The 24,855-nt window shown below is 40.3% G+C and overlaps 1 protein-coding gene and 1 pseudogene across 1 annotated transcript in view; both read right to left on the reverse strand.

Moving 5' to 3' along the window:
* The window catches only part of LOC125858376 (serine/threonine-protein kinase Nek6-like), a 1,100,283-nt gene extending 1,090,346 nt beyond the window's left edge, over window positions 1-9,937 (reverse strand). The window contains exon 1 of the mRNA XM_049538134.1: window positions 9,934-9,937. The gene's annotated coding sequence lies outside the window, so the exon portion shown is untranslated. The remainder of the gene's footprint in view (window positions 1-9,933) is intronic.
* Window positions 1-24,855, reverse strand: part of LOC125858934 (uncharacterized) — a 36,880-nt pseudogene that overhangs the window by 7,537 nt on the left and 4,488 nt on the right.

Genomic DNA, 24,855 nt, shown 5'->3' on the forward strand with positions numbered 1-24,855 from the left:
GTTAAATGACTAAGTATGGATATGTCCCCTTTTTATAAAAACGTCCCAACACTTAAAAAAAAATTGAGGCGGGTGAACAGTGTTTTCGGCTACTGGAATTTGCATTTTCTGCCGGACAGGTTTTACGAAAATGGTCATAACTCCTTCATCCTAACTCGGAATGAGGTGAAACAAATTGCGTTGGAAAGCTAACTCACAGAGCTTTAATTTTGATAGTTTGAGCTCCTTCCAGTTCCTTGTGTGCTGAGAGATATGCCCCTTTAAAGTTGACCCTCAAAATCGCATTTTTTGCGATTTTCGAATTTTGATACGGTTGTTCTAAAATTCGGGTTAGACTCATTTCCCACTCAATTTGACCCCCTGAATAAGAATATGAAGTCGAATTTCCGAAATGATGCACGGATTTTGAGATATATGGAAATTACAATTTTAGGTGTTTTCGAAGCACATTTTCGGGCATTTTTGGGGTCGTTTCAATATCTCCCCCTTGGGAACATTCGTCCCCGAATGTCAAAGAAACGTACATGAGAAACACAAACATGGCAAATTCAGCCCACATAGGGATGCAACAATGCACTTACACCTCATTTCAAAAACTTCAACATAGTTGTAAAACCACAATGAACTTGTTAACTTAAACATGAATGTATGCAATGACATGGTGGCTGAACTTAAGACCTGAGATTTTATAAAGGGTTTAGATCAATACCTTAAGCTTGAGTGGAGTGGAAAAGATAAGGATATCGCCTTTGCATGTCCGCTTCGGCCTCCCAAGTAGCACTTTCAACTTGTTGATTTCTCCAAAGGACCTTAACGGAAGCCACATCTTTGTTTCTCAACCTCTTCACTTGTCTATCTAAAATCTGGACCGGAACCTCTTCATAGGTCAAATTATCTTCAACAACACCCACAACATCAAGAGGCACAATGGCATTCGGATCACCCACACACTTCCTCAACATAGACACATGAAATACCGGATGAACCAAATCCATTTCGCTAGGCAATTCCAACTCATAAGCTACCTTGCCAATTCTCCTCATCACCTTATAAGGACCCACGTATCTTGGGCTCAACTTGCCCTTCTTACCAAAACGAACCACACCCTTCATGGGTGACACCTTCAAATAGACCCAATCACCAACTTGGAATTCAAGAGCCCTTCTCCTCACATCGGCATAGGACTTTTGGCGACTTTGGGCCGTCTTCAACCTTTCTCTAATCATCCTAACCTTCTCAAGAGCCTCCATAACTAGATCTGGTCCTAACAAGGCCACCTCACCAACCTCAAACCACCCAACCGGTGATCTACAACGCCTCCCATAGAGAGCCTCAAAAGGAGCCATACCGATGCTAGAATGATAGCTATTGTTATAGGCAAACTCAATCAATGGAAGATGATCATCCCAACTACCCTTAAGCTCCAATACACAAGCCCTAAGCATATCCTCAAGTGTTTGGATAGTCCTTTCGGCTTGTCCATCCGTTTGCGGGTGAAAGGCCGTAGTAAGCTTAACTCTCGTACCTAGACCCCTTTGAAAGGACTTCCAAAAGTGTGAAGTAAATTGAGTACCACGGTCCGATATGATGGATAGAGGAATCCCATGCAACCTTACCAAGTCATGAATATATAACCTTGCATAATCTTCCGCCCCATATGTTGTCTTTACCGGTAGAAAATGAGCCGATTTTGTCATCCTATCAACCACCACCCAAATAGAATCAAAACCTTTTCTAGTCTTGGGTAAACCAACTACAAAATCCATATTAATTTCTTCCCACTTCCAAGTAGGAATCTCTATGTCTTGGGTTAGACCACCCGGCCTTTGATGTTCGGCCTTGACTTGTTGACAACTATGACAACCGGAGACGAATTTGGCAATGTCCTTCTTCATGCCTCCCCACCAATACACATCCCTCAAATCTCTATACATTTTGGTGGAACCGGGGTGAATGGAGTAGGAAGAATTATGAGCCTCCTCAAGAATTTTCTCCCTCAAACCATCAACACAAGGCACACACAACCTACCTTGGTACCTAAGGGCACCATCTCCCCCTTGGGAGAAAACTTCCACCTTGCCCTCTTTCACCAAGGCCTTCAATTCTAACAAGGAAGAGTCAAGATCTTGTTTTGCTATCACCTCATCAACCAAGGAAGACCTAGCACCATCAACAACGACCACACCACCATTACCAACCTCTTCCAACCTAACCCCCAACCTAGCCAACCGATGCACCTCCCTAGCCATTTCCCTATCACCAATATCAACATGAGCTAGGCTACCCATAGACACCCTACTCAAAGCATCCGCCACCACATTAGCTTTACCGGGATGATAATGCACACTCATATCATAATCTTTAAGAAATTCTAGCCACCTTCTTTGTCTCAAGTTGAGATCTTTTTGGGTGAAGACATATTGGAGGCTCTTATGATCGGTGAACACATCAACATGTACCCCATACAAGTAATGACGCCAAATCTTTAAAGCAAACACCACCGCGGCTAATTCAAGATCATGCGTAGGATAGTTCTTTTCATGCACTTTGAGTTGTCTAGAAGCATAGGCTATCACCTTACCATTTTGCATTAGGACACAACCCAAGCCAACTCTAGAAGCATCACAATACACAACGAATCCCTCAAGCCCATCCGGTAGTGACAATATAGGAGCGGACACAAGTTTATCTTTCAAGGTTTGAAAACTCCTTTCACACTCGTCGGTCCACTCAAACTTAGCCTTCTTTTGTGTCAACTTAGTCATGGGAGAAGCAATAGAAGAAAACCCATTCACAAATCTCCGGTAGTAACCCGCTAAGCCCAAGAAGCTCCTAATATCCGACGGGGTCAATGGCCTAGGCCAATTTCTAATCACATCGGTCTTCTTAGGATCTACCTTAATACCATCCCCCGAAACCACATGACCTAGGAAGGCAACCTCCCTCAACCAAAATTCACACTTTTCATACTTGGCATACATCTTCTCCTCTCTCAATCTTTGCAACACAACCCTCAAGTGACCCATATGTTCTTCCTCGCTATGCGAATAGATTAAAATATCATCAATGAAGACCACAACAAAGGAATCAAGGTAGGGTTTAAAGATCCTATTCATTAGGTCCATGAAGATAGCCGGTGCATTGGTCAATCCAAAGGACATGACCACAAATTCATAATGCCCATACCTAGTTCGGAAGGCTGTCTTGGGAATGTCACACTCCCTCACCTTCACTTGATGATACCCGGACCGAAGATCAATCTTAGAGAAGTGGCTAGCCCCTTGCAATTGGTCGAACAAGTCATCAATCCTAGGAAGAGGATATTTATTCTTGACGGTGACCCTATTGAGTTGCCGGTAATCAATACACATCCTAAGGGACCCATCTTTCTTCTTCACAAACAACACCGGTGCACCCCATGGTGATTGGCTAGGCCTAATAAAACCCTTCTCCAACAAGTCCCTCAACTATTCCTTCAACTTCTTTAACTCCGCCGGGGCCATACGATAAGGGGGGATAGAAATGGGTTGAGTATCGGGGAGGAGGTCTATGCCAAAATCTATTTCCCTTTCGAGAGGAACACCGGGAAGGTCATTAGGAAAGACATCAAGGAATTCATTTACAACTGGAACCGACTCTATAGGAAGGGTTTTGGACTCCACATCCCTAACCCTCACAAGATGATAGAGACACCCCTTAGAGATCAACTTACGGGCTTTAATGCAAGAGATGAACCTACCCTTGACTACTACATTTTGGCTTTCCTACTCAAGAATGGGTTCACTTGGAAATTGGAACTTGACCCTACGGGTTCTACAATCAATGGAAGCATAGTATGCATGCAACCAATCCATCCCAATAACAACATCAAAATCGACCATGTTCAACTCAACAAGATCACAAGGCAATATTTTATGCAAGATGCAAATAGGACAATTCCTATAGACCTTCCTAGCAACAATATATGCACCAATAGGAGTAGACACCTTATATGACTCACACAACAATTCGGGCTCGTCTTCCTCTTGTATTAGGCATGATTTAGCATAGCAAAGAACAACCGTTAGGGAAGAACTTAATTCAACTCTATAGCACGAGAACAAGGAGAAGGGAAACATTTCCTAAAACGTCTCATAGCCTCCTACTCAAAGTCGTGGTGCACAACACAACCATGAATCGGACTCTAATCAACGCGGTGGGTTGGACTCCGAGGATCTATCAACCTAGTGCTCTGATACCAAGTTTGTCACGACCCAAGCCTAGGGCCTAGACGTGACCGGCGAATGGGGAACCCGAAGGAACCCCAAACAAGCCTCATAGCATATCATTACACATCCTTGGTCGCGGAAGCAATTAAAATGACCATAAGTGATAAGCATAATCAAAGGGGAGATCGGGACTAAGGGAGCAAGGAAAAAAAAGAAATGATACATAAATACCATAGATGAGTCAAGCTCAAGCATAATACACAACTTGTCCAACACCACCTCTAAACATAGGTACTTTAGCGAGGGCCAAGACAAACAACTGGGCTCACCCTCATAGACAAAACATAACTAAAAGGAAAAGTCTTATACATAGCAAAAGATCATAAGCAACGTCCCCGGAATGGAGGACTCACCAATAACCTTGACAGAAAATCGTATTAGCCACGCGGAGGGCGAGGGTCAAGCGGTGCTCCGGTCCCTACATGGTGACATCATGTAGGCATAGAGTATGCGTTAGTACGTTTGAATGTACTAAGTATATGGGATGCAATGCAATGCAACAAGGGATGGACATCATAGGCAAAATGCATAATCGTACCCGATAGATAGCATATTAATGAGATGATATGTATAATGATGCTTATATAAAAATCATATTTAGTAGGGCATAGTATATGTGTAGTGAGTGACCATCAATATAGTATTTCCAAGGCCTACCACCCCCTTGGAGAGGCGAAAGAGGTACAAACCCCTCAATGTGGTTACCCGGGCCTACCACCCCCCGAGCTAGGGACCAAGGTACAAACCCCTCGATATGGTTATACGGGCCTACTACCCCCCGTACTAGGCAACCAAGGTACAAACCCCTCGATACGGTTATACGGGCCTACTACCCCCCGTACTAGGCAACCAAGGTACCAACCCCTTGATACGGTTACCCGGGCCTACAACCCCCCGAGCTAGGCTTGGTCGACTCACACACTATATAGAGAAAATCATATACATGTATCCATTTCATCATCATTTCAATACTTATATAATCATCCGACTCATAGGACGTACATTGGACCTTCCATTTCATAAGAATTCTATAAATGGCATTTTATCAAACATATGGTGGGCTACTTGTTCATGTAAATAAAATCATGTGTTTCAAGAGTACTAAGTCCAACCAATTTCAAAATCCATATAAAACAGCCCACCAACAACATACATATATATATACATATATAACAACCTTCATAATTTGATCATGGAGGCATGAAAACCATAAACATCATATAATCATTCCATTTCATGATAATATACAAAAATAGACCATAATAGGATGTGTAGTAATAATTCCATAATTCAAGAGTTCATAAATGATCATAAGGACCCATAAACTTGAAGTAAAATAGAGGATAAATGGTTGGACTTGTGGAAAGGAAGGTTTCCACAATCAACCCACATACCTCAACTTTGGAGAATTCTTGATGAAGATTGGAATGGAGAATTGCTTGAGATTGAATCTTGAATCCGGAATTAAAGCTTGGGATCCTTGAATTTGGTTGATGATCTTGGTGGAATTTTTGGAGAGGGTTTAGAGAGAGTTTTTGGATGTTTTGAAGTTAAATCACTAAGTATGGATATGTCCCTTTTTTATAAAAAAACGTCCCAACACTTAGAAAAAAAATTGAGGCGGGTGAACAGTGTTTTCGGCTACTGGAATTTGCATTTTCTGCTGGACAGGTTTTACAAAAATGGTCATAACTCCTTCATACTAACTCGGAATGAGGTGAAACAAATTGCGTTGGAAAGCTAACTCACAGAGCTTTAATTTTGATAGTTTGAGCTCCTTCCAGTTCCTTGTGTGCTGAGAGATATGCCCCTTTAAAGTTGACCCTCAAAATCGCATTTTTTGCGATTTTCGAATTTTGATACGGTTGTTCTAAAATTCGGGTTAGACTCATTTCCCACTCAATTTGAACCCCTGAATAAGAATATGAAGTCGAATTTCCGAAATGATGCACCAATTTTGAGATATATGGAAATTACAATTTTAGGTGTTTTCGAAGCACATTTTCGGGCATTTTTGGGGTCGTTTCAACTTGTTTCAGATTCAATCTTTCATTTTAGTTTCGTTTTCGCTATGGTTAGCTGGGGACATGTCCCAGCAACTCTAGTCAGTTAGAGGCCTTTTCAAACATAATATTAGATTCAGCTTTAGTCTTTGAGTAATTGTTCAATATTAGTAAACTCTTAAAATTTTATATCTATTTAGATCAGTATTAGGTATTCCCCACTATTAGTTATCTCATATTTGAGCTTCCACATTAGTTCATCTTTTCATATATATATATATATATATATATTCAGTTTTCTTATGATATGCCAGCTCAGGGTTAGTTTGGGGTCAATCATGATCGTAGGTCCCTTATTTACGCCCAGAGGGTAACCTCGGGGCGTGACACTTCATTTGGTCATCAATGAAAGCCTATATTTCTTTCTCAATTAATGTAGATAAGTTCTTTGTGTGTGTTGATACGCTGAAATAACACCTCCCTAAAGAAGCATAAGCGATCGTTGTCAAGTAAAGAACCCAACTTGTACGTTGGGGTCGATCCCACAAGGAAAATGGTTTAGACTTCACTTTAACCACCAATTATATTTGTTTAGTCGAATTACTTCCAGAAACAAATAATTAAAAGTGGGGATTTGTGAAACAAATTGTAAGAATTCAGTAAGTAATCAGTAAACAAAAGTCAATTATGGTTGTTATCAAGATGAGAGAATTAACTAGGGTATATGTGTTCCCCACAAGCTCATAACGCAGTAATCCTAGTAATAGCAATCCTTTCCTAGTGTGCTACATGCAAAGTGATAAGCTAGGTATCTCTAAATTCTTGGTCTGGCATCTAGAGAATTTCACCCCGCACCTTGGTCCGGCTACATGTGTATAATTTACTAACCCTTACATTTACCACATATTAGATATCACATAGATATTTGGCTTAGTTATTACTTCGCACCAATCAACACTAGACTATTAGATAGTATCACACTAAATCTATATTGATAATTATTTTCTTGTTGATTACCTCCTTAGTCCGGCATGTATCAACAAGGCGAGTTCTAACGTTGCGCACCGTTAAAAAGACTTTTAATTGAAATAATTATCAATGCATGCAAAACACTATTTAAGAATTCAGTAAGTAATCAATAAACAAAAGTCAATTATGGTTGTTATCAAGATGAGAGAATTAACTAGGGTATATGTGTTCCCCACAAGCTCATAACGCAGTAATCCTAGTAATAGCAATCATTTCCTAGTGTGCTACATGCAAAGTGATAAGCTAGGTATCTCTAAATTCTTGGTCCGGCATCTAGAGAATTTCACCCCGCACCTTGGTCCGGCTACATGTGTATAATTTACTAACCCTTACATTTACCACATATTAGACATCACATCGATATTTGGCTTAGTTATTACTTCGCACCAATCAACACTAGACTATTAGATAGTATCACACTAAATCTATGTTGATAATTATTTTCTTGTTGATTACCTCCTTAGTCCGGCATGTATCAACAAGGCGAGTTCTAACGTTGCGCACCGTTAAAAAGACTTTTAAATGAAATAATTATCAATGCATGCAAAACACTATTTAAGAATTGCTTATTTACTATTCATACTTTGTTAATCGCTTATGGTTCCCACAACCCTAGTTGTGGAGTTTAGTTACCATAATCATATGAACACAATTCATTGTTTTAGATGAAAGAATTATGAACTTACATAATTGAGAATAGCAAACCGGAATTTCAACTTGAATTTCAATACCAAAATCTTCAAAATCAACTTAGGAAATCAAGAATTGCTAGGTTTGCAAAAATTAATCTCAAGTCATAAAGTAGAACTAAAGTAATAAAGTCTAACCCCAAAAATAAGGTTTACATACCCTATTTATAGAAAAACAAGGCCTAAATTAAAAGGGAAACAAAATAAGGAAAGTTTGTTCAGGCACGTGTCTTCAATCCACGAGACTGACTCACGGACCGTCAATGGATCTACGGTCCGTGAATCCCTTCCGTCAGCCAGGACTTGGAAAATATTTCAGCTTCCAAAAATCAGCTTCTCTGAAGCAAACGACGGAACACCAGTACGGACCGTAGATCAATCTACGGTCCGTCGATCCCTCTCCGTAGCTCCATACATAGAATTCTCCAAAATTCAAGTACTAGAACCCTCGCAATCACATTCTAAGGTTCAGCAGTACGGTCCGTAAATCAATCTACGGACCGTCAATGGTCACTGTGGTTCCACACTTAGTCAGATTCTCTGATTCTCCTTTTATGCCTTGCCCTGCTGATCTACGGTAACCATCTACGGAGCGTCAATGGACCTAAGGTCCGTAGATCACCTCCGTAGATGCCCTTTTATGCATATCTTTCAGCTGTCTGTTTATTTCCATGCCTGAACATCTTTCCTACAAAACATGATAAAAACACATAAAAACCAATACAAAAAGGCCCTAGACACACACAACTCCTAAGTGAAATGAAGTAAAAATATCGGAACTTCACGGTATATCAACACCCTCAACTAAAATTTATTGTTTGTCCTAAAGCAACGCATTAAGACTATAAACAACACTTGTATAGAAGCAAGCAATTTAAGCACAAGCAATCACATGGCTTTCTATCCCAACTCTCTTTTCGGGTGCAAAATATGTTCTTTTAAACTCGATAAGCTAGTTCATGCAGATCAAACTATGATAAATATCGACTAACCAACACACAACATACATTGTTTCACTATCACCAAGGTACCAACTTTCTGACAATGTAACTAGTGCCCTTACTTCAAAGGAAATCCCTTTTTCACACAATGAATATAAATTTGAGTACAAGGACTCATTCAACACTCACACTCATAAGTAACTTCAAGTACAGTTAGTGCGTAATACCATAGGCTTGCCTTTATTTTCACTGCTTAGACTCTCCTAACTAGAGTCTAGGATCATTATAGGACTTTCTTGACTTGTAACGTAGGCTCAGGGTCAAATGTGGTACATTTGGGTACTTCTTAGTGACTTTTTATCCTCCTTGACATTACACTAAGCTTTCAACCTCTTGTTTGCTCTATTTTTGACATCCTACTGTTTTACCTTCTTTCCCTTAATTTTCTTCGACCATGGATGTGACTTTAGACTTTGTAGCTCTTTATTTTTCACTTTCATCTGTTTCTTGTGTTTTATTCTTTTCTTTAGCTTTCAACAAGTTACATCCTTTCCTCTCTTTTTCTTTTTCTCTTTTTCAATATCAAACTCTTTTCCTACCCATTTTTCTTTCGGTTTCCTCTTTCATAGACACCCTCAACTTATGGATTTTCCATTGGTTGAGGTGCACAATACTCGATGTCAGATCAGGGCCAAGATTGAAGTTACTTTTTACATTAGCCACGCTCAACTTAGGCTTTTGGCCTAGGTCGAGGTGCATATGTCCAAGGAGGGACCGGGGCCAACATAGTAGATTATGGGAAGGTGAGTTAGGGGTTTAGAAAGAAATGGTCTAATTTAGGCTAAAAGCATTTGGATCAAAGGGAGCATTTATTTCATTTGGTTGGACTCTTCTTTTAGGCAATTTGTGGACTTATCAGAACAAAGGCTTATGATCACTTCCTCGCCTCTAGAGTAGATTGTCTTAGCAGGACTAACCGGGCAGGTTCTAGATTGGCACAAAAACGTTTGAACAATCAACTATTCTCATTCACTCTTGGCACAAAGTTTCATTATCAGATTATCAGATTACCCAATTCAAGTTTTAGCTTAAGTCATGCCATCATGTTATTTAATTATCATGTCATACTCAGAGCCAACACATTTAACTTATCTTAGCCTACAAATTCTAGCACACATCACAAAATTTGGGCGGGTATCATTTTTCATAAGCCATCATGCTTCATTTCTTTTTATGATTCTACACATACGATCCTAACACATTTTGGTTCAACAAAAATTAAACAGTCTCTTGGAGGGAAAGAACACAGGCAAGAAAACCCCAAGAGAGGATTATGAGTTGGGTTACTCAGACTTCACACTATCACTCACAATCCATTTACCCCACCCCCAACAAAAATAGGTGCATTTGTCCCCAATGCACACAAAACAAAATAGTAAAAAGTAATGGATTTGGGTGAGCAAACCTGTGGCGTATAGCGCTGACGAACCCTCAACAAGCGGGTGGGTCCGGTTTCCCGGAGCCTGCTAAATCAACACTCGGGTCACCCTCAGTAGTGCCTACATCAACAAGGAAAGCACCATTAGTAGTGTTATCTGCAACACTAATTGCACCAAGAGTGGTGCTCACATCAATTCTCACCGGCATAGAACTCGATGCCCCAGCAACAGCCTCAAGCGCCCTTTTCAGGCGGAACTCCTTATCTAATATCGATGCTCTCCTAGCCCGCTCCTCCTCCTTACGCACTTTTTTCTAGTTCGAGCATCATCAACAATCTCAGAAGGGTGACTAGAGCGGTGCCTCTTGCCACAAGCACGGGTGGGTTCGGGTTGTGTCTCTGCGTCTACCCTGAATAAGGCATCAAGAATGGTATCCTCAAACAATACCATCGGTGCATGCTCAATCTCATTCACAGGCATCTCAAGAATGGAATCCACATCAGCTCGGAGACTGACCAATTCTGCCCGAATGGAGGCAAGATCGGTGTCGGGGGTTGGTTGGGCCAGAACCCTCAACTCAAACGCATCCAGGCGTTTATGAACTGCCTGGATCTGCTGCTCTGTCTACTTTGCCACCCTTTTCTCAATTCTGGCCTCAGACTCTGCTATCGAATTTTGCATCCAAGGTTGGATGTGGTGCAACAGTGTGGCCATCTAAGCCTTTAATTTATGTACTCTGGCCATCAGGACAACGGCAGCTCCTTACGGTGGTGTGGACCTGGATGAGCTAGGAGCCCTACTAGCAGCCTGATTAGAGGTGGTCGGGACAGTATCGGTGTGGCCTGGTATAATGGGATCATTGCCCTATGCCTGCTCTACCGTGTCTGCAAGATCTGTGCCCAAGGGAGGTACCTCAACCTAGGGCTCTCGGTGTGGTGCCGCCATATTTACCTCATCTCGAATGAGACCTATATCCAAAGTCCCAGTAAGGTGGATCAACCTGTCACAGTGCTAGATCAGCACTACTAAGTCCCTACACAATTGAAAAATCAAATGTGGAAAGGGGTAAGTAGTGGAGGTCTTGAACGCCTTATCGTGAATCTCTGCCAGCAGTATGCGGGTAAAGTCAATCTCCAATCCTACTACTGATTCTGCAACCATGACAGTTCTGTCCCATGTGAGTTGGTTGTCAGCTTTTGTAGGCGACACCCTGTTACGCACCAACGACCAGAAGAACTTGGCCACAAAATTTAATGTGGCCTTTTGAATACCCAACCTGGTGCGGTGACCCACTCCGCACGCTCGCCATCTGCAACAATGTATTTAGCCAACCATAGTGTAACAGCCTCTCGTTGCTCAGCATTTCTCTGGAAAGCGCCTCCCCGCACGATGTCCCATTGGTAATCAAACTTTGCTGTGTTCAGTGAGCAAGAGTGACCGATGGTAAGACCATAGAGAAATCGGCTGATAGTAACCCGTGAAATGTTTATCGGACACCCTCGGACCATAGTGGAAGTGAGAGGATCCTGTTCTATGGGCTTGACCTGCTTGGAAATTGACCTAGAAGAGTAGCAACATAGGAAGCATAAAACTCGGGCACAATCTTCTCGTTGTATGTCCTAGGTGCTTAGGTCGTCCAGTCGCACTTGTGTAGGTTGAACAGCCAGTGTTTCTCTAGTACGGTATGCAAGCTCCCAGTGAGGACTCTGCGCTTCTCAGTTATCAATCGGGCCATCTTCTCCTTCTCACTGAGCATCTTGGCGTCACGATAGATCTGCCACTGCCCCTCAACACGCCATCTATTTGGCTCGCCGGCCACTAGAGTAGGGTTATCATTTCGTGGTGGTGGCACTGCCTCCGAGCTAGTGGCCTCATCAGACAAGGCATCGTTGTCATACGACCCTGAGCCTGTGGCGGATCCAAAACCGGAGCCGGAAGCATGGGCAGGCTCAGAGCCGGAAGCAGAGGCAGACTCTGAGCCAAACGTAGAACGAGCCTCAGAACCAGCCGGTGACCCGATCAGTGTGTTCTCCTCATCAGACTGGGAGACAGTGACTATGTCAGTGACCACCTGTTGGGATGTATTTCGGGTCACCTAAGGTGCAGTAGGGGATGTCCTCGTGGTCGGTGGAGCATATGCGGGATCCTTTTCTGCGTCCTTGTCTTCATCAATCAGCCTAAAAGTATGTTGCACGGATTTTGATTTGCTCCTTTTGGATTAGGTCACTTGTTTCTTAGGCATCATGTTACCTATGGATGTGGAATTAGTACCAAAATAAACTCATAACACACCCGAAAAGATTTTAGAACTAAGAATGATCAAAAATGAAAAACAGAAAAAAAATTCAGACAGTGGCTTCAGTGGCCACCTACGGTGGGCATCTACGGTCCGTAGGCTGACTTACGGTCCATGGATCCCTTTCGTAGATCAGAGGTACCAAAAAGTTGGTCTCTGATGGGAACCACGGATGTGCATAATGGTCCGTAGATTGATCTACGGACCGTAGTCCACTTTTATGGTTCCATACTTGGTAAAATTCCCATGTTCCCCAACCACGGACCTGATCTACGGTCCGTAGATTGACTTACAGTCCGTAGACGGCGTCTCGTGGATGGGATCTGTGCCAGGTTTCAGGCATCCTTCAAGTTGACCCCAATTTGCCTCATTTCAACAGTATCCTAGTCTAACCATGCTTTTGAACATTTAATCATGCTAGTTCGTCATTCTCATGATTCCAGTTAATCATTTTAACAAGTCTTTAAGACAAACTTTGGAACCCTAAGTTGAAACTTACATTTAGACTATAATTACACACATCTCAAACAATATTACTACACACAATCATTATCCATCATCCCAAGGGTGTTTGCAAGTCAATTCATAAAACACATACCCAAGGTCAAGACCCAACTCCCGACTTTCTATAATCAATCTATGAACCGAAATTCAAAGTGAGGGGGAAAGTCTATTACCTTACAAGCAACGAGGAGTGGTGGGATTGTGTGATAACACTAAGCTTTGCAATACCACACTAATCGCCTAGTTGCACTGAACCCGTACACCGGACCTGTGGGGAGCTTTGAGGATGAGTGGAGTTTGGGAGTTGAAAGGGAATTTAGGATTTTGGGGAAGAGAAAGGGAAGATTAATTAGGAAGTGATTTAAGGGATTGGGGAGTTTAGAAACGGTTTTGGAGTAAATGGAGGGAAGTGGGAATGATTTAAAAGGTGGGATTTTTAAATAGGAGAGTCCGGGTCAGGTCAATCCAACTTAGGGTTAGGACCTACGAGACACCGCTTACGGTCCGTAGGTCGATCTATGGTCCGTCAATTGGGACAGTAGGTCACCTTCACATTTAGAAAAATTTAGACACTTACCTGGGATCTACGAACACCATTCACGGTCCGTGGATAGATTGACGGACCGTCGACGGGGTCCATAGACCTCTGCACCAGACCATTTTCTTCAGATTTTTCATAGCGCGCCTGCACATGTAGCAACCATTAGGCTATTCTTTTGACATTTTTTGGACACTTTTTAGACACGAACCCTATGCTAATTCTAGCCAACTCTAATACAAAACTAAAACACCTATCTAAATTAATACAGAGAATCAACTAAATAAAGAAAACTACTAGATGGGAAACAACAACCTATTGTTGGCTAGATTGTACATCTTGGGTTGCCTCCTAAGCAACGCTTGATTTAACATCGCGGCACGATGCAGGCCTCTTGATTACTGAGACTTCATCAAGAACATAGGCCTCAATAACCTCTTGCACACTTTATGCGTTTCCCAGATAGATCTTGATCCTTGGCCCGTTTACCATGAACCTTGTTCCTTCACTGTTCTCAAGCTCAACCGCTCCATGTCCATTTGGATTTGAGTTTGCCCGAAAACAAGCGCAACCTAGAGTTGAATAGAAACTCAAGATCACCCACAACAAATTCTCGCTTTTCAATTCTTTGATCATGATACCTCTTCATCTTCTTTTGTACAAGGCTGAACTTTCATAAGCTTTTAGGCGAAACTCATCAAGCATATTCAAGTCATTCATTATTTGATTAGATGCGGCGCCCCAATCCAAATTTAGCTTCTTCATCGCCCACAAAGCCTTATGCTCTAGCTCTACTGGTAAATGGCAAGACTTCCCATATACAAGTTGGTAAGGAGACATACATATGGGAGTCTTGTATGTAGTGCGATAGGCCCATAGAGCATCATCAAGCTTCCTTGACCAATCTGTTTTATTAGCATTCACAGTCTTTGCCAAAATCTGTTTGATCTTCCTGTTGGACACTTCAACTTGCCCACTAGTCTGTGGATGGTAAGGAGTGGCTACATTGTGGCGGACACCATATTTCTCAAGTAGCGCCTTGAACAACTTATTACAGAAGTGGGAACCTCCATCACTGATAATCGCCCACGGTGTACCAAATTTGGAGAAGATATTCTTTTCCAAAAATGTTGTGACACTTTTACCTTCATTGTTAGGGAGCGCAACTGCTTCCACCCACTTCGATACATAATCAACCACAACAAGAATATACTTCATCCCATGTGAACTCACAAATGGACCCATAAAATCAATGCCCCGTACATCAAACAACTCTATCATAAATATAGGATTCATAGGAAGCTCTTGCCTCTTTGAAATCCCTCCTTCTCTTTGGCAACGATCACAATACTTGGCGAAATCATGAGCATCTTGGTGGATGATAGGCCAGTAGTACCCACACTGTAAAATCTTATGCGCAGTCCAAATACCACTATGATGCCCACCAACAGGCGATGAATGGCATGCTTCAAGTACACCCAACATCTCAACCTCGGGCACACAACAACGAATAATCCCATCAGCACAACTATGGTACAAGTAAGGCTCATCCCAAAAAAAATTCTTCACATCATGCATAAACATTTTCCTTTGGTGAAAAGACGAATCCGGCGGCACCAAATCGCTTGCCAAATAATTAGCAAAGTCTGCGAACCAATGAATCAGATCATGAGAAGCAGCCAATACATGTTCATCTGGAAAAGCATCATTAATCTCAGCCCTATGACCAAGCTTTAGCATAGCCTCTTCTTCTAATCTAGACAAGTGATCGGCAACTTGATTTTCGGTCCCCTTTCTATCTTTTACCACAAAATCAAACTCTTGCAGCAACAATACTCATCTAATCAACCTCGGTTTTGCATCCTTCTTCACCATCAAATACCTCAATGCAGAATGGTCAGTATGCACGATGACCTTGGTACCAAGCAAGTAGGATTGACATTTCTCGAATGCGAAAACCACCGCAAGAAGTTCTTGTTCAGTCACAGTATAATTCTTCTGGGACACATTAAGAGCTTTTCTAGCATAGTGAATAGGGTGAAGAATTTTCTCTCTCCTCTGTCCTAATACTACACCAAGCGTCACTCCACTTGCATCACACATTACCTTAAACGATTGTCCCCAATCTGGTGAAATAATGATAGGTGCAGTAAACAACTTCTCCTTCAACTCTCCAAATGCTCTCAGACAAGCATCATCAAAATAAAACTTATACTCTTTTTCGAGCAGTTTTCACAATGGATGTGCAATTTTAGAGAAGTCCTTGATTAACCTCCTATAGAAACCTACATGCCCAAGAAAACTTCTAGCACCTTTTACAGAGATAGGTGGTGGAAGCTTTTCTATTACCTCTACTTTTGCTCTATCAACCTCAATGCCCTACTCAGAAATTCGATGACCCAGAACTATCCCTTCTTTCACCATAAAGTGGCACTTCTCCCATTTAGCACCATATTGTAGTCTTCATATCTTTTAAGAACCTCAACTAGATGATCCAGACATCGATCAAAAGAGTCACCTACTACAGAGAAATCATCCATGAACACTTCAATAGTGTTCTCCACTATACCAGAAAATATCGACATCATACAATGCTGGAAGGTCGCTGGAGCATTGCACAACCCAAATGGCATCCGTTTAAAAGCAAAAGTCCCATAAGGGCCAGTTCTCTTGGTCTTTCGGAGCTATAGAAATTTGATTGTTGCCCGAATACCCATCAAGAAAGTAATATCAGCCCTTGCCTCCAAGTTTATCAACATCTGGTCCATGAATGGCATAGGAAAGTGGTCCTTCTCTGTCCACGCATTCAACTTCCGATAATCCATGCAGACTCTCCATCCGGTCACGGGACGCATTGGAACAAGCTCATTTCTCTCATTTGGAACCACAGTAATACCACCATTTTTATGCACACACTACACAGGACACACCCAATTACTATCTGCAATGGGATAAATAACTCCGGCATCCAACCACTTGATGATCTCCTTTTTAACTACCTCTTGCATATGTGGATTTAATCATCTTTGGTGCTCGATACTAGGCTTGTGACCTGGCATGAGTTGGATTTTGTGAGAATAAATACCGAGAGGAATCCCAATAATATCCGCAATAGTCCACCGAATAACTCGCTTGAACCTTTTTAACACAGTCACCAAGCACTCTACTTGTCTCACATTTAAATCTACCGCAATGATGACCGTCAAAGTATTATCTCTACCAAAGAATAAATACCTCAAATGCGGTGGTAGAGCCTTAAGCTCCAATTTTGGTGCCTCCATAATAGATGGCCTTTGACCGATATTCGCACCTATCGAGTGCAGATACCAACTCATCGTACTCTTCAATACCATCACTATCGAAATTCGCCATAACTGCTGCTAGTACCTTAACACCTAGTCGCTCTTCAATTTGCACTTCTGTTTCACTCTCAACTCTGTAAGTTATGGCAGATACCGTTTGGAGCTCACCACTCTGCTTCATGGACCTACAAATATTGAAATTTGCTTTTTCATTGTTCAGTATAAACTTCATCTGTCCCTTTTCCATATCAACCAACGCACGCCCTGTGGCAAGGAATGGTCTCCCAAGGATGATGGGAACCTCAAAATCAACCACACAATCAAGAATCACAAAATCCGCATGAAAGATGAACGACTCCACTTTTACTAGCACATCATGGAGTACACCAATGGGCCTTTTCACGGTTCGATCGGCCATAAGTAACCGCATCGTAGTAGGCTTTGGATCCCCTAAACCCAACTTCTTATAAATAGACAATGGCATGAGGTTGATGCTAGCACCAAGATCACACAATGCCTTAGCAAGTGTAACAACCCTATAGTACATAGAATCGTGAAAGCACCAGGATCTTCCTTCTTCTGCACAAGAGACCTTGTAGCAATAGCACTACAATGCTGCAATCTATCATTATCTTCAAAACTCACAGACCTTTTGTTTTTAACCATATCTTTCATAAACTTTGCAAACCCAGGCATTTGCTCTAAAGCTTCTATCAACGGAATGTTGATGGAAAGTTGTTTCAACATAGTAATAAACCTACGATATTTACCATCTTCAGTCTTCTTCACTAACCTATGTGGAAAAGGTGGTAGAGGTCTAGGTATGGGGACCACTTTCTGAGATATCTCTGTTTCATTCTCTATCGCATTCTCAGACTCTTCTCTAATCTCTACGTCATCATCTTCTTTTTTGATCTCAACGTCCACCCAGACGGAATAGGTGGATCAATGGTTTGCTTACTTCCTCGAGTTGTAACTGCCATACAATGACCATTATTATTTGGATTATGGATGGTGTTGCTAGGAAGAGTGCCAGGTTGACGTGGGTTCACTGTAGTAGACAACTTAGTCATCTGCTGCTCTAGATGTTTTATTGACACAGCATGGGCATCAACCTTTTGACCAATACCAAACAAGTCATTTCTCATCTCCTTTACATTCTCAACAGTTGCATCAAACCTTCTCATCATCTTCTGCATCATATCTTCAATACGCGCCATATTGCCTCCAGCTTCCCTAGTACCAGATTCCCAATTTTGAAGGGGAACATAAGGTTCAACCCGATCATTTCTTTTGCCATAGTTGTTCCGATTGTAGTTGTTGTCACGATTAAAGTTCCCATCCCAGACATATTGACCCTCTCGGTTGTAATTTCCATAGTTTCGACCTTGGTTTCCTTGACCTTGGTGCCAATTTTCCATGTTGGATCCTTGGGTTGGTCGAAAAACCCCCGTCTAATCATTCACCGCATAAGTATTTTTTTCATAGTAACACTCTTCAACTAGTGGTGGAGTTCTAGTCAAGTAGTTCACAGCATTTACCTTTTTCGCACCTCCGCTCACATGCTTCAATATCAACCCTAACTCGGTCCTCATCTGAGCCATCTCCTCACGAATCTCATCCGCAGACTGGTTGTTTGTAGCATGAACGGTAAATGTGTTTCTCCCAGTATCCGATCTCCAGTTTCTCCATGCTTTATTGTTGCGAGAGATCTTCACCAAATTTTCTGCAATCTATGTGTATGTGCACTCACCATATGAACCTCCCGCAATAGTATCACTGCTTTATTGTTGTCATCCTGACCTCGATAGAAATATTCCTTCAGCGACTCATCATCAATACGGTGATTCAGAACACCTCTTATGAACGCAGTGAATCTGTCCCAAGAGCTACTCACAGACTCTCCTGGTACTGCCACAAAATTGTTGACATTATCTTTGTGATTGAGATTCTTGGACACTAGATAATATCTTGCTAAGAACACATCCATCAGTTGATCCCATTTATAGATTGAGTTATAAGGAAGCTCAGTGAACCATACAGCAGCATCGCTTGTCAGTGATAGAGGGAATACTCGCAATCCGATGACATTCATATCCAAGTCTGGTCGACCTACACAGCTCTTGCAAACAACTCTTAGCTTGGCTATGTGCACATGTGGGTCCTCCGATGGCAACCCCGAGAACAAGCCCCTCGTTGTAAGCATATGCATCAAGCTACTGGTCACTACAAATATGTGCCCAGAGGCAAAGGGGGTAAGACAAGAGGTCGATCAGAGTCAGCAATATTGATGTTGCCCCTATAGTTGTCATGCAGTCGTGGGCCTGGTGGACTATGCACCCTCACTACATCTCCCAATTGATTTTCAGTTAAAACCTGGTTGTCCCCACCAACTACCCTCAGAGGTTGCAACTCAACTTCATCACCTAGATTACCCCCTATAGGATTAACTTGAACTCCTTAATTGTTCATTCATCGCAAAGTTCGATTCAACTTTGGATCGTAAGGAGTAAGTGGTTCACCCTGGCTCCGTGTAATTAGCATACACTAGAGTCAGAACCTGAGAGAGACAAAAACAAAAACAAAAAGTAAAAGTAGGAAATATTTGACTAAAATTCAATAATGTAGTTAAAATAAATCTAAAAGCCAAATTCCCTAGCAGCGGCGCCAAAATTTTATACGCTAAAATTACACCTCCCTAAAGAAGCATAAGCGATAGTTGTCAAGTAAAGAACCCAAATTGTAGGTTGGGGTTGATCCCATGAGGAAAATGGTTTAGACTTCACTTTAACTAACCGTTATATTCTTTTAGTCAAATTACTTCCAGAAATAAGTAAATAAAAGGGGGGAGGAATTTGTGAAACAAATTGTAAAAATTCAGTAAGTAATCAGTAAACAAAAGTCAATTTTGGTTGTTATCAAGAAGAGAGAATTAACTAGGGTATATGTGTTCCCCACAAGCTTCTAACGCAGTAATCCTAGTAATAGCAATCCTTTCCTAGTGTGCTACATGCAAAGTGATAAGCTAGGTATCTCTAAATCCTTGGTCCAGCATCTAGAGAATTTCACCCCGCACCTTGGTCCAGCTACGTGTGTATAATTTACTAATCCTTACCTTTACCACATATTAGATATCACATCGATATTTGGCTTAGTTATTACTTCACACCAATTGACACTAGACTATTAGATAGTATCACACTAAATCTATGTTGATAATTCTTTTCTTGTTGATTACCTCCTTGGTCCGGCAAGTATCAACAAGGCGAGTTCTAACGTTGTGCACCGTTAAAAAGACTTTCGAACGAAAGAATTATCAATGCATGCAAAATACTATTTAAGAATTGCTTATTTACTATTCATACTTTTTTAATCGCTCATGGTTCCCACAACCCTAGTTGTGGAGTTTAGTTACCATAATCATATGAACACAATTCATTTTTTTAGATGAAAGAATTATGAACTTACGTAATTGAGAATATCAAACCCGGAATTTCAACTTGAATTTCAATACCAAAATCTTCAAAATCAACTTAGGAAATCAAGAATTGCTAGGTTTGCAAAAATTAATCCCAAGTCACAAAGTAGAACTAAAGTAATAAATTCTAACCCAAAAATGAGGTTTACATACCCTATTTATAGAAAACAAGTCCTAAATTAAAAGGGAAACAAAATAAGAAAAGTTTGTTCAGGCACGCGCCTTTAATCCACGAGACTGACTCACGGACCGTCAATGGATCTACGGTCCGTGAGTCCCTCCGTCAACCAAGACATGGAAAATATTTCAGCTTCTAAAAATTAGCTTCTCTGAAGCAAACGACGGAACACCAGTACGGACCGTAGATCGATCTACGGTTCGTCGATTCCTCTCTGTAGCTCCATACTTAGAATTCTCCAAAAATCATGTACTGGAACCCTCTTAGTCACATTCTACGATTCAGGAGTACGGTCCGTAGATCAATCTACGGACCGTCAATGGTCATCGTGGTTCCACACTTAGTCAGACTCCCTAATTCTCCTTCCATTCCTTGCCCTGCTGATCTACGGTCACCATCTACGAAGCGTCAATGAACCAACGGTCCGTAGATCACCTTCGTAGATGCCCTTTTCTGCACATCTTTTAGTTGTCTCTTTATTTCCGTGCCGGAACATCTTTCCTACAAAACATGACAAAAACATATAAAAACCAATATAAAAAGGCCCTAGACACACACAACTCTTAAGTGAAATGTAGTAAAAATACCGTAACTTCACGGTATATCGTGTGTGTATATATATATATATATATATATATATATATATATATATATACTAGTTCTTATACCTTGATGATGAACACCTTTTGTTTTCCATCTTTGACTTGGTCTGCAAGAATTTTGATTTGATAGGGCACTTCATATGGTCATCAATAGAAGCCTATATTACTTTACCATTTTATGAATTAATGTTATATATATGCACATGATTACCGATTCAGAGAATTTGTTTCAGATCGATATCATCATCTTGAGTCTTGTAACTGTTGTATTTTTTCTAATAGCAATGACATAAGAATTCAGTGAGGTTGGATTAACTTCAAATTCAGTGAAGTTCAAGATTTGCAAATCCGTTGATTTCATTAAACTTGATCAGAATTAACAATTTGTAAATTTGTTTATTCTATTTCGACATCGTTGGCTTCGAAAGATTTCTTAATTTTATGCATTTTGTGGAGTCTGTGGAAATTCTTAGAAAATCTTGATGATGAACAACTTTTGTTTTCCATATTTTACTTGGGCTGCAAGAATTTAGATTTGATAGGGTGCTTCATTTGTTCATCAATAGAAGCATATATTTTTGTACCAGTTTATGAATATAAGATGTATATATATAGATATATACACTAGTTTTTTGACACATGCATTGTACGTGATTATCGATTCAGAGAATATTTTACAACTCGATTTCATCATCTTCGCTGTTGTAACCGTTGTAATTTTTCTTATAGCGATGACATAAGAATTCAGTGAGGTAGGATTAACTTCAAATTCCCTGTAGTTCAAGATTTGCGAATTCGTTGATTCCATTTCAACTTATTAGAAATAACGATTTATAAATTTGTTTATTTCATTTCGACATCATTCACCACAAAAGATTTCTTAATTTTATGCCTTTTGTGGAGTCTGCGGAAATTCTTAGTCCATCTTGATCATGAGCAACTTTTGTTTTCCATCTTTCACACATCGTTCGACACGTGTGTTACAAGTGATTACCGATTCAAAGAATTTGTTGCAGCTCGATATCAGCATCTTCGCTCTTGTAACCTACTTATTTTTGCTAAAAGAGGTGATATACGAATTCTGTGAGGTAGGATTAACTTCAAATTTGCTAGAGTTCAAGATTTGCAAATTCGTTGATTACATTTCAATTTGATCGAAAGTAACGATTTGTAAATTTATTGTTTCCATTTTGACATCGTTCACCGTAAAAAAATTCTTAATTTTATGCCTTTTGTGAAGTCTGTTGAAATTCTTAGACCATCTTGATGATGAAATCCTTTTGTTTTCCATAGTTGACTTGGGCTCCAAGAATTTTGATTTAATAGGGCACTTCATTTGGTCCTCAATGGAAGCCTATATTTCTTACACATTTTATGCATAAAAGTTGTGAATATATATATATGACGAACAACTTTTGTTTTCCATCTTTGACTTGGGATGCAAGAAATTAGATTTGATAGGGCGCTTCATTTGGTCGTTAATGGAAGCCTATATTTCTTTCCCAGTTTATGCATATAAGTTGTATATATATACTAGTTTTTTGACACGTGCATTGCATGTGATTATTAATTCAGAAAATTTATTGCAGCTCGATATCATCAACATCGCTCTTGTAACCGTTGTCATTTTTGCTAATAGATGACATCATAATTCAGTGAGGTAGGATTAACAACAAATTCATTGGAGTTCAAGATTTGCAAATTTGTTGATTTCATTTCAACTTGATCGGAATTGATGATTTGTAAATTTGGTTGATTCCATTTCGACATCAATGGCCACAAAAGATTTCTTAATTTTATGCCTTCTGTGGAGTGTGCAGAAATTCACAAACCATTTTGATGATGAACAACTTTTGTTTTCCATCTTTTACTTGGGTTGCAAGAATTTAGATATTATAGGGAGCTTCATTTGGTCGATAATGGAAGACTATATTTCTTTCCGAGTTTACGCATATAAGTTTTATATATATAGTAGCTTTTCGACCTTGATAATGAACAACTTTTGTTTTCCATCTTTGACTTGGGCTACATGAATTTAGATTTGATAGGGCGCTTCATTTGGTTGTCAATAGAATAGTATATTTCTTTTCCAGTTTATGCATATTAGTTGTGTGTGTGTATATATATATATATATATATATATATATATATATATACTTGTTTTTGGACGCGTGCGTTGTATGTGATAATTGATTCAGAGAATTTGTTGCAGCTTGATATCATCATCTTCGCTCTTGTAACCGTTGTCATTTATTCTAATAGTGATGACATAAAAATTCAGTGAGTTTGTCACACTCCGAGCCTACACCGTGGGCGGGATTGACACTAGAGAACTATTGTTGGCCCCAAGCGAACCCTTGGCCTGCTTAACTCGTAGCGGAAGACTTAAATAACAAGAAATAATCTCAAAAGGTAAACTAATCCAATAAATATAGAATATCTTAAAAGAATAATTCACTAGCCAAAATGGAAACTCAAGTATCAAACATCAAAACTGAAATGGAAAGACTCAAGAGCTAACATCAACTAACTGTCTATGAAATCTCTAACAACTGAGATGGATGTCGGGAATAGACCCACGACATCCTAATGAACTAGAACAATGAAAAACAATAAAAAGGGGATCCTTCATGAGCAAGGAGGCTCACCAATAACTCTAAGGCTTAATTGGATCAACGATGCGCTAGATGTTGATCCTGGTTACCTGTATCTGCATCATAAAATATGCAGGCCAACTGGCATCAATACATTGAATGTACGAGCATGCGAGGTGAACACTAGGACAAGACATAAGCTTGAAAGGAACTGAAGGAACATACCTGGTCTCAACTCAACTCATTTCAATATAAAGCAGTAATATAAATGTAATATAAAGAAAAACTTTAAAACATGTGGATAACAACTCTTTGTATTAAAAAATACAATAGTAACTCGGTTTGTATGCAAGGATACAATTTAAACTTTGTTTGTATGTTAAAATACAAGTAAACTCTCTGTATATAAGAATACAAAATATCTTTATGGGAGTTTCTCTAACTAACAACCATCACTATGAGCTATGTGATGATACATCATTTTGCCTCACGCTGCCAGGGTCGTCCTATACCTTGCCGGAGGAATAGAACCTAATTACTAAGTGGATCCACTAGTCTATGCTAAAAGACATTAAGGAATAATTTAAAAAGTATAACCGTTTTTACCCATGTTGGCCACACGGTTTATGGAGACTTTGAATTATCTGAACTCAACTTGTCCCCAAATCGGTGCTCAATACTACTCCCAAAATGTAAATAGCTCATATGTTTAAAAACATAACTCTTTCTGTGGTTTGAGATATTTACTCAAAAACTAGCCCAAAGGCTCTGTAGGAAATCAGTGTTTCCTCTCTTGCTTGAATGAGAAAACATGTATTCTTTACTCAAAAACTAGCTCAAAGGCTCTTTTAGAAGTCGGTATTTCCTCTCATGTTTAAATGTAAAAAACATTTACGCTTTGGGAATACATAGTTCTCATATACTCTTTTGGATAAAATGAACTTCATTTGTTGCTCTTTACTCAACTCAAAACTCAAGTCTTAAAACAAGTTTA

Source organism: Solanum stenotomum, chromosome 3 (assembly GCF_019186545.1).
Source record: "Solanum stenotomum isolate F172 chromosome 3, ASM1918654v1, whole genome shotgun sequence".
Lineage (NCBI taxonomy): Eukaryota > Viridiplantae > Streptophyta > Magnoliopsida > Solanales > Solanaceae > Solanum > Solanum stenotomum.